The sequence below is a fragment of the Octopus bimaculoides genome, chromosome 4 (genome assembly GCF_001194135.2).
Source record: "Octopus bimaculoides isolate UCB-OBI-ISO-001 chromosome 4, ASM119413v2, whole genome shotgun sequence".
NCBI classification, from domain to species: Eukaryota; Metazoa; Mollusca; class Cephalopoda; order Octopoda; family Octopodidae; genus Octopus; species Octopus bimaculoides.
In genome coordinates, this window is record NC_068984.1 from 90,867,163 (window position 1) to 90,877,411 (window position 10,249).

At 34.9% G+C, this 10,249-nt stretch overlaps 1 protein-coding gene across 10 annotated transcripts in view; it reads right to left on the reverse strand.

Annotated features, from left to right (window-relative positions):
• The window catches only part of LOC106883142 (6-phosphofructo-2-kinase/fructose-2,6-bisphosphatase), a 160,856-nt gene that overhangs the window by 112,537 nt on the left and 38,070 nt on the right, over positions 1-10,249 (reverse strand). The window lies entirely within an intron of this gene.

Genomic DNA, 10,249 nt, shown 5'->3' on the forward strand with positions numbered 1-10,249 from the left:
TATATATACAGAGAGAGAGAGAGAGAGAGAGAGAGAGAGAGAAAGAGAGAGAGAGAGAGAACACAAACCAGTTGATATGAAATGAAAAGCTGAGTAATGTTACAGCAGTTGCCACTACAGCTGGGAGTTGACGATAAAGAAGGCGGGGTAAAAAGAAAAAATAGGAGGAGGGGTACAGAGAGGACGAGAAAGAAACATGAGAAAGAAAGCAAAGGGCTTAAAACCGAAGACTGAGATGTATTAGCTAGAGATTCTTCATTTCGTAAATGTAGCGATGATGTAAATGTACACACACAAAAAAAAAAAACAGGCGATTACATTAACACCTTTGTATATTTTTTTTTAAACTAGTTTAGGTAACATGGTTTTTCGCATTTACCAAAACATACACACAACACACGTTATGTACATTCAACTTTTCAGTAATTAATAAACTTCAATTTTCTTATAAGATTAACTGCAGAAAGATTTTTGACCAAGTGGAAAACAACCTCTGCTACATTGCCTGTAGACAGATGTTAATCGCACTTTTATATATAATGTATTAAACACACGTAGTAATTAAATCACGTCGGAAAGGTTGAATAATATTTTGCTAAGGAAAGGGATCCAGAACGGTTTGTCAAAGCAAGAACAATAAGAAGGTCTGTGTAACAGCATATATTACGGAAAACAAGTGGGACACGCACGCTTCGTTGATAATATGCACATGTAGCTTCTACTAATAAAGCACTGAAGATGATAAATAAACAAATTTTGAAACAATCAGTCTGTTAGCAAACGAAGAGGATATAGGTTTCCTGTGGAGTTTTAAACACATTTACTTATAACGTTATAACTGCAATTTTAATTTTATAAATATTTTGATACTGTTTTCGAATACGCTTCACAATCACTCGTTGAATAATAGTTTGTAAAAAGTAAAGTGAGTAAAGCTTTAGCAGGTCAGAAACAGGTACGAATTTGAAGATCAGTGATCATTAAGTAAGAAACATGCTTTTTATTTAAAAGGTAATTTGACTTTATTATACCGACAATATGAACAAATCAGGTAAGTAATACAGAATATACTTCTTACGAATGTATTTCCAATTTCAAGTTATAAATATGTATCTTTGAAAACAAAAATACATTAAATTATACATACATATAATATATATATTACATATAAGTTCAACATACACATGTAGTGTTTTTTTTTGTTTTTTTCTGGAGTCATTGGGTGTTCCAAGTGTGTTTTCAAAAATAAATTTCAGACATTAAGGCGTATGATATGATCACGTTTTATTTTTGTGAAATATCGTATTAGCTTTATCACTCCTGGTCAAATTCATGGTCGCAGATACTTTATTAGTATCCTGTGAAATAATCTCTTAAATATACAACTGCAACTCACAAAGTAACAATCACATTCACTGATTTTCAATATTTTTTATGCATGGAGTACAAAATTATCCAGCACTTGAAATATCTATGAAGACATGAATTAAATATGTATATTTGGCGTTCAGTTGTCTCAAATTCTATTCTTTGTTACAGTTGTTGTTTAGCCCAAGGTCAATCTTGATCGAGCTGGTCTATGATCAAAAGCGTTCCATGACAACATTATTCAAATGCCTTTGGCTGGTATTTCTAGCAAGTCGTGCGATCACGTCGAGGCTCCCATACACTCATTTTTAACTTTCTAAAAATGCGACAGTATCAACTATGTGCGCTTTATTGTTTCCTAAAACATTTTTTTATGAAGCGATTTTAGAGTAAATTTTTTTTTAATGATTTATCTAAAAACAATAACTGTTTCCTGCTATTACATTTTATTGGAATTTCGAAGGCATTAAATTAATCAGCTTTTTCTTACGACACACAATGCAAAAACATTCGCAGAAAGATATTTTAAAATTGCGTGTTGTTCGTCAATAATCTAAGGTAATACCTTAAAAAAAAAAAACATTTAATTAGTTATGGTTTTGCTGGAGCACCCACTTAATGTAAACAAATAATACTTATTCATAATTATGAGAATGTCGACTTGGTAAGCTTAACGACTTATTCGACCTTGAGCCAAGATAAGAAGACTTGGCAAGGTTAAGGCTATTTCATAATCGAAGTGTCACACAGAAAGGCGGGGCCAACGTGTTAGCAGAAATCTTGTGAAATGCAAACTAGGTTAATATTTGTCATCCTTTGTCTGAATTAAATTAGGAGTAGCATATTCTGAGTGATATACTAAAGAATTTCTTAATTTTAAAAAGATCTTACAAGAGTTATAAAATAAACTCGCATTAAAAAAAAAAAAAAGATTCTAATATCCTACAGATTCGTAGGTGCTATTGACAAGCTTATTTTAACGATGGCTCAGTTGCACCGATCTAAAAAAAACAAAAAACATGTTGCTAACATAGCTTTTCACATGTTTGTGCAAGAAAGGAAAAGGAATTTGTTGCGTAATGTTTTTGTTCTTTATAAGTTTATGTACTGCAAGTAGCATTATAATTGCTTTTATAATGTTAAAAGACAGAAAAAGGTTTTCATAAGTCAAGGTGCGCATGAGCATGTTGTTCTTATACTGAGGTATAATATTCTCATCAAACCATTTATGTATTCATTTGACCTTAAAAAAAAAGACAAGTTAAAAAATTATGGTTACATACCAAATAGAACTCATGCAACAGAGAATTTGAGGTATTCTCAAAGATCACTCTCCTAAAAATGATAACACACTGCTCGCTTAAAATAAACGTTTTATAACCTTCAACTTCTTGACTTAATGTGAAAATGTGTTTCTTGAGATTTTAAGCTGTCTAAATTTCTGTTATATTATTAACATTGAATTGCTGCAAGCATACGAAGTTAAAACGCCCCACTGACTATGTAAAAACCATTTACGTTGACACTTTTTTTTTTTACGACAGGCCACCCACTTTGTGAGAGTCTAAAAAAATCGATTTCTGTATTATCACAAGTATCTCTTTTATCAAAAGAGTGAGATTCAAAATAAGAGTAAATTCCTGAGCAACACAAGTCTTTGGCATACTCATATCATATTCAGTAGTACAGAAGGGAATATGGGAAAGTTCTTAGCAGCTTGAGTTCAGTTGATTTATTTCATTTAATTTACATATCATTGCTGAGAAAAACTACTCACTTAAAATTTATGTCTAAATGAAAATATCGTTTCCTCTGTTAGAATGGACTATGTCAAGTCTCAAAAGGATCAGGATCGTGACTTTTACTTCTGAAAGACGAAGCCATGAACCTCCATACAAACATCCAGCAAATTAGTTAAAATCCAGAAGCCAAGGATGATGGAGGGTTTCTGCATCAACAGAATGTAACCCATTGAAGTTGAAGAATTTTCAATTATATGAAGTAGATTTATTGTCAGGAGTGAAAAATCCAATGTTTTGGACTCTTGGAGTGTGTAAGTGACCTTCTTCTAGAGACAACTCCATGACATATTAATTAACTCTTCAATGGTTCAGGATGTCTGACAAGATGGTAGGTAATAATGCATATTAAATAGGAAAAATTATATACCCTATCATATCATGTAATACGCCATGTGCAAATAAACTACTATATGGTAGAAACATAGGTAGTATGAATTGAACCAATGGCTATCCATCTTCATTTATTATATTTTCCCCCTTGGGATACATGCTACAAGTACTGATAGACTAGGCATACACATCAGTATTCCTTTGGAGTATTGTGCCAACCAAAGACAGACTGAAGCGCTACTGAGTGGATAACTAGTCATTTAGACCCCATCAATTCATTATATATATAAATAAATATGGATATATAATTAAGATTCAGTTGAATTATATACACACACACATATATATGTAAGTATGTACATATATATATGTATATATATATTTTATTTATATTATTATATATATATATATATATATATATATATATATATATATATATATATATATATATATATATATATATATATTCTTATACATGTTTTAGTCATTTGACTGTGGCCATGCTGGAGCACCACCTTAAAGGGCTTTTTTAGTCAAAGAAATCAACCCCAGGACTTATCCTTTGTAAGCTTAATATTTATTCTATCAGACTCTTTTGCTGAACTGCTAAGTTATGGGGATGTAAACACACCAACATCGGTTGTCAAGCTATGGTGGGGGGGACAAACACACACACACATATATGTGTGTGTGTGTGTGTGTGTAGGATGGGCTTGTTTCAGTTTTGATCTACCAACTCCACTCACAAGGCTTTGGTGAGCTTGAAGCTATAGTAGCCACATATATATTATATATATATTTATACAAACACCTATATATATCTAGGGAAGTTATATAAAAGACATGGGGTGAAGTACTGAAGGCTGATCTCAAAATGCTGAGCCTTACAAAGGAGATGACACAGGATTGAGGTATGTGGAGCATTGCTGTACTCAAGAAGACCCTCCCACCACCACAGAATTGATATCTAAACCCAAAGTGTCACATAAAAAGCATTGGTGTAGATGCTGGTGCTAAAAAGCACCCAACACACTGTAAAGTCATTGGCTTTAGGAAGGGCATTCAGCTATACAAACCAAGCCAAAACAGACTATGGAACCTGGTGCAGCCCCTGGCCTTGCCAGTTCCTATCAAGCCGGCCAACCCATGTCAGCATGGAAAACAGATGTTAAATGTTGATGATATATGTGGACAAACGAAGTAAGGGCACTCAACCAATTTATTGGGAGTTACATGTATAGATCAAAACAATTTGATTCAAATTCATTAGTACTTGAGTTTCAAGCATGATGCTAGTTGTCAGCCATTCAAATTCAAAATGCCTGACAACTAGCATCGCACTTGAAACTCAAGAGTACCAACGAATTTTAATTAATCTCTTTTGATCCAAGATTTCTGATCAAAAAGTATCAGGACTGGTGTTATTAAAAGAAAATTACAACACATATCAATTCAGCATTTAATCTCCTTCAAAGTAGTCCCCTTCCGAAGCCTAACACTTTATTCAGTGTCATTTCTATTGATGGAAGCACTCCTGGAACTCCTTTTTTGGGATAGCAAGCAGCTGCTTTGTCACATTCTCTTGGATTTCCTTGGCATCTTGAAATCTTGTTCTTTTCAAGTGGGATTTAATTTTTGGAAAAAGGAAAGGGTCATAGCCATAGACCCACAATTTGTCACCTGTTATAACAGTTTTCATCTTCCTCAACACAATCAAGAAGATTCAGCACAGCTAAAACCCAGTATTTTTGAGATAACCCTACTCTGCACACTTTACTTCTAAGGTCTGCTGTAAACAACAGAAGTGTGCAGGAACATTACAATTTCGTGTGCATTTGTGATAAAGTTGCCTAACAAGTACTGACATATTGAAACAAGAAGACAATTGGGATTTTTCTTTATTATATCTTTTTAATTTATAGCTAGTTTATAGATTTGATTTTTTTTCTTCTTTTTTCGGCAGCTATTTGTCATTGCAATGCTTAGAATCCTCTCTACCCCTCCCCAAGAGCCTGGGAACAGGAAATATAAGGGGTGCACTTGCACTCCTTAAACTTTTTGGTGGGTGCAAAATCAAGATCTGCAACCCCTACTTACCTTTCCCAGGCTTAGGAAATCGCTTACAAAGACTGATCTGTAAAAGCTGCTTGAAATTAATAAACAAACAGAAAATGAAAAAATCCCTAGAACGACATTACTGAACTAAATCATCATCAACATCACAATTAAATGAATATATGTGGGTGGGGTAGCAACAATAGCCATTACTCCTCAATACTAGCACAATTGAGGACCTATTAAACTCCATGATCAAGAGCCCTTCACAATCCAGCTATCCACACTCCTCATTTCCTCTGAATATCACAACTCACCCATCAGCATTGCCATCATGACCTTTAACAACTAAACAAGATCAACTGCCATGGTCATTCCTCAATGCTAGCACAATTGATGAATTATTAAATCACAGTCCTTAGCTGTTCTCCACAATCAGGCTACTCAAATACCTCTCAGAATAACACGAGATCCATCATCACCATTGTCATCCTATTCTACTACTACTCCAATTGGTGAAGAATCACTCCTTTCTTCCCCACCCCCTCTGTTCACCTCAATCTGAATGTACACCTCACAGCTCCATGATAAATTTTGCCAACTGTAAATAAAGAAAAACTGAGTAAATAAACTGTAAATAATGCCAAAAATATGCCGCAATTTTCAAAGTGAGAGACTGCAACTTCACCCATTCACCTGGATAAGAGACACAATTTGTACAAGCAAATACCAAAGCACACAGCTTACACAACCACCACCACTAAATGCTAAATCACACTTAATAACTTATACATATGTAGCCTGGAATCCTAAAATTTGCTATTTACATCTCAAAAGATTATGTCTGAAGTGTGACTGTCCCTTCACTCTTCTTCCAGGGACTTGGTGCACTATTAAAAGCACGACTCCAAACCTACAGAAGAAACAGCCCTTACAGTGGCAGTGTTGGTCTGAATTTTCATCAAAACCTTGAAGTCACCCAGATATCCACTGGATATAATAAAACCAACAGCCACAAACCATATAACTACAACCATAACAACTCCAGACAACCCCGCCCCCTTCCCAAGAGAAGAAAATTCTATTTTCAACCATAATGAATCTGACAAAAGAAATAAAAAAAAAAAAACCTTTTCACTTTCACACAGTACCAACCACTGCTATTACCTCAGTGCACAACTATACATCGTTGCTGTCATTAACCCATAAAGTCAACTCAATAATAATGCTAAATGTAAGAAGGTCTCCCACACCACACAAATTGAACAAGAGCATCATATTTTAGCAACTTTGTACACTGAGAAAAGACAATGCATGTAGCACTAAGTGAAACATACCTGACCCCAGACATATTGGATGTGGAAGTACAGACATCAGGTTATGTACTACACAGAACTGCCCACAGAATATGGAAACAAGGAGTAGTGCTCTTCATCTATGAAGACCTGGCAACAAATGTCCTCCTCTCCCACTCCAAAACAGTGTGCAATACACTAATAATACACTAGTATTGTGATCACCCTCAATTTGATTATAGGCATCATCTATCATCCTCCTGATGCAGTCAACCATGGGGATCACTTCAGAGTTGTCTTGTTGCTCATAAATCAAACCTCCAATGAGGCCAGCTCACAGGCCAATGTACTTTTAACAGGGGACTTCAATTTTCCCAGTTTCAACTGGCCAAAGGGCTATATCCAACCTGAAATGAAACAACTGAACAGGAGAGATATGAATACTCTTATTGATACCACTAAAGACTTTCTCATGCAAAAATCATTACCTGTCCAACTAGTGGTTAGAATCAATACAGACTTCATTCACAACATTCAGGTTATTCCTACAGCTATTTCCAACCACAACATTATACAATTATCTGTATATGGTTCAAAGAGGGTAACAAACACTAACATCAAACATGACTCACTCCTCATGAACTTGTATTTCAGGAAAGCCAACTGATCTTGGAATATTGGCAACCTCAATGTTAATGAGGGAATGAAGTTTCTGTACAAAGAGTTAATAAAGATCTGTCGAAAGCATGCCCCATATAAACATGCTTATTCCTGCAAGAACTTGAACCCATGGGACAGACAGATATTAATGTATAACAGAAACAAAGCAACAAAACAACTGAAAAAACCAAACACACTCAACAGATGAGATTGTGAAAAAATATTAGAAAATAAAGAACATTGAACTGGACCTAAAACCATCTTAGGAAAAAGAAACTTCGCTAAGGGAACACCAAACAGTGGAAAGTATAAATCTATTCATAAGTTTTTTTTCTAATTTGCTGAACAAAAATCAGCTACACATAACCAGACTGGCTCTCTAATATATCAAAATGGAACATATGCCAATGATTCATTACAAATATGCACATTCTGGAATCAACTGTGCATTTTTGCATTTTCCCAACCTACAGTTAACAAAACAGTATATAAGCCAAATGAATTCTTTGATCCCCAAAATTCAACTACAGGGACACTTCTAAAAATTAATGATATTGCAATTAATGACCTAAATTCAAACTCAGCATCTAGACCAGGTGGTCTCCGAGCAATACTGTTCAAAACATGCAAAAACAGCCTCGTGAAACCTTTAAAGATACTATTTCAAAAGTCACTAAATACCAGTATATTCCCAGAACTACTGAAAGACAACAGTAACTCTTATACACGAAGTGGGGTGGGGTGGCAGGGTTGAAGCTAAAAATTACATACCTTCTTCTCTCACATCTCACACATCTAAAATTATCAAATGTATTTTCTGAAAAAGAATTATTACATAACTTGAGGAGAAAACCTCTTAGATGGTTTTTGGACTGCATGAAACTGCCTGTTACTACTATCACAGCATCATTACTCTATTCTCAATAATCTCTAGAGAGGAAAGGACATTGTGTGCATCTTGATTTTGCTAAGGCATTTGTCCTAAGTTAAGAGATCTTGATATATCACAGGAAAACTTGGAGAATGGCTCTTTGACATCTTATATGGTAGGAGTCAATCTGTTGTTGCAAATGGTTTTCTCTCTGCTATGTCACTTGTAATAAGTGATATACCTCAGGGAATGGTTCTAGGATCATTATTATTTATCATCACCCTATCAGGTATGGCATCATAAGTTATGCCAATGACACAAAAATATCCAAACTCCAGAAGATACTCTAAAATGAGCTAAACCTCATTTATCAATGGGCAGATAAAATCATTATGAAGTTTAGTACATCAAAATTTCAGGTTCTTTGTTACGGAGGGAATACACACAATATTTGACACTAGTTAACACAATAATTCAGAGTGCTAATGACATATGGGAGAGTAATAATGTCCAATGATGCATCTTTCCTTAGACACATCAGCAAACTGATCTCAATATGCAAACAGCTTACAGGATGGATCCTACAAACCTTTGTGACAAGAGAGCCAGTAGTTAGGTAAACTCTATGGAAAACCCTAGTTCTGAGCAGATTAGGTTACTGCTCGAAGCTTTGGTTTCCTAGAAGAAATTGAAGGGTTACAAAGAATGTTCACCAGCCGTAATTACAAGGAACATTTGAAAGTGCAGTAGCTCTACTCTCTTGAATGCTGAAGGGAGAGATATACTATCACATATATATGTAAAATCATGTACACATATGTTCTAAACTTTGGCATTAGAGAGTATTTTAATGCATGAACTGTTAGATACAGTCAGCTTCCAGATATACTACCTTTGAAATCACAAACAAAAGCACTGCTATACCAGTCTGTTATTTAGAGGTCCTGAACTATTCAACTGCCTACCTAAAGTAATAAGATATATAAAAGAAATATCTACTGAAACATTAATAGAGAATCATTGGATAAACTCCAAACAATAATACTGGACCAGTCAGCCATTCAAAGATGCATCCTAGGGAGATCAAACTCAATCATAGACCAACTTCCAACCATAAAGCAACAACAAAACTAATAGAAAATAAATTAAAGCAGTGATCCAGTATGGCCGCAGTCCAACAACTGAAATCTCCCAACCACATGGCTCTGAATTAAGTCCCTCTGCATGGAACTTTGCATAAGTGTCTTCTACAATAGCCTTAGGTTGACCAGAGCCTTGTGAATGGATTTGGTAGACGGAAACCGAAAGAAGCCAGCCGTGTATGTATACGTGCGTGTGTTTGTCACCCAACTATCATTTGAGAGGTGTTGGTGTGTTTACATCCCAAGAGTTTAGTGGTTCAGCAAAGAGACCAACAGAATAAGTACCAGGCTTAAAAGAAAAGTACTGGGGTTGATTCATTCAACTAATAGTTCTCGCTGTTGTGCCAGCAAAGCCGCAGAGTCTAATAACTAAAATGAGCAAAAGATATCTATATATATTAAAATGAGAATGTGTGTCTGTCTGTGTGAATCCCTAAAACTCGAGAACTACGCAACCAATTTCATTCAAATTTTACAGATGCCTTACTTAGGGTTCCAGTTGTGTTTTAGTCAAAAAAAATTTTAACTTCTTGCAGAGTTCGAGCCCACAGCAACATAATATCTCCTCCACTATTTAAGTATTACGTGTCAAAAGTGAAACAAAAACACTCATGTCAAATACTTTCACTTTAAAAATGAAACTATTCTACTAACTGAAACAATCACATTTCGATACTGTAATGACAGATACTTTCAGAGAGAGAGAGAAAGAGAGAGAGAGAGAGA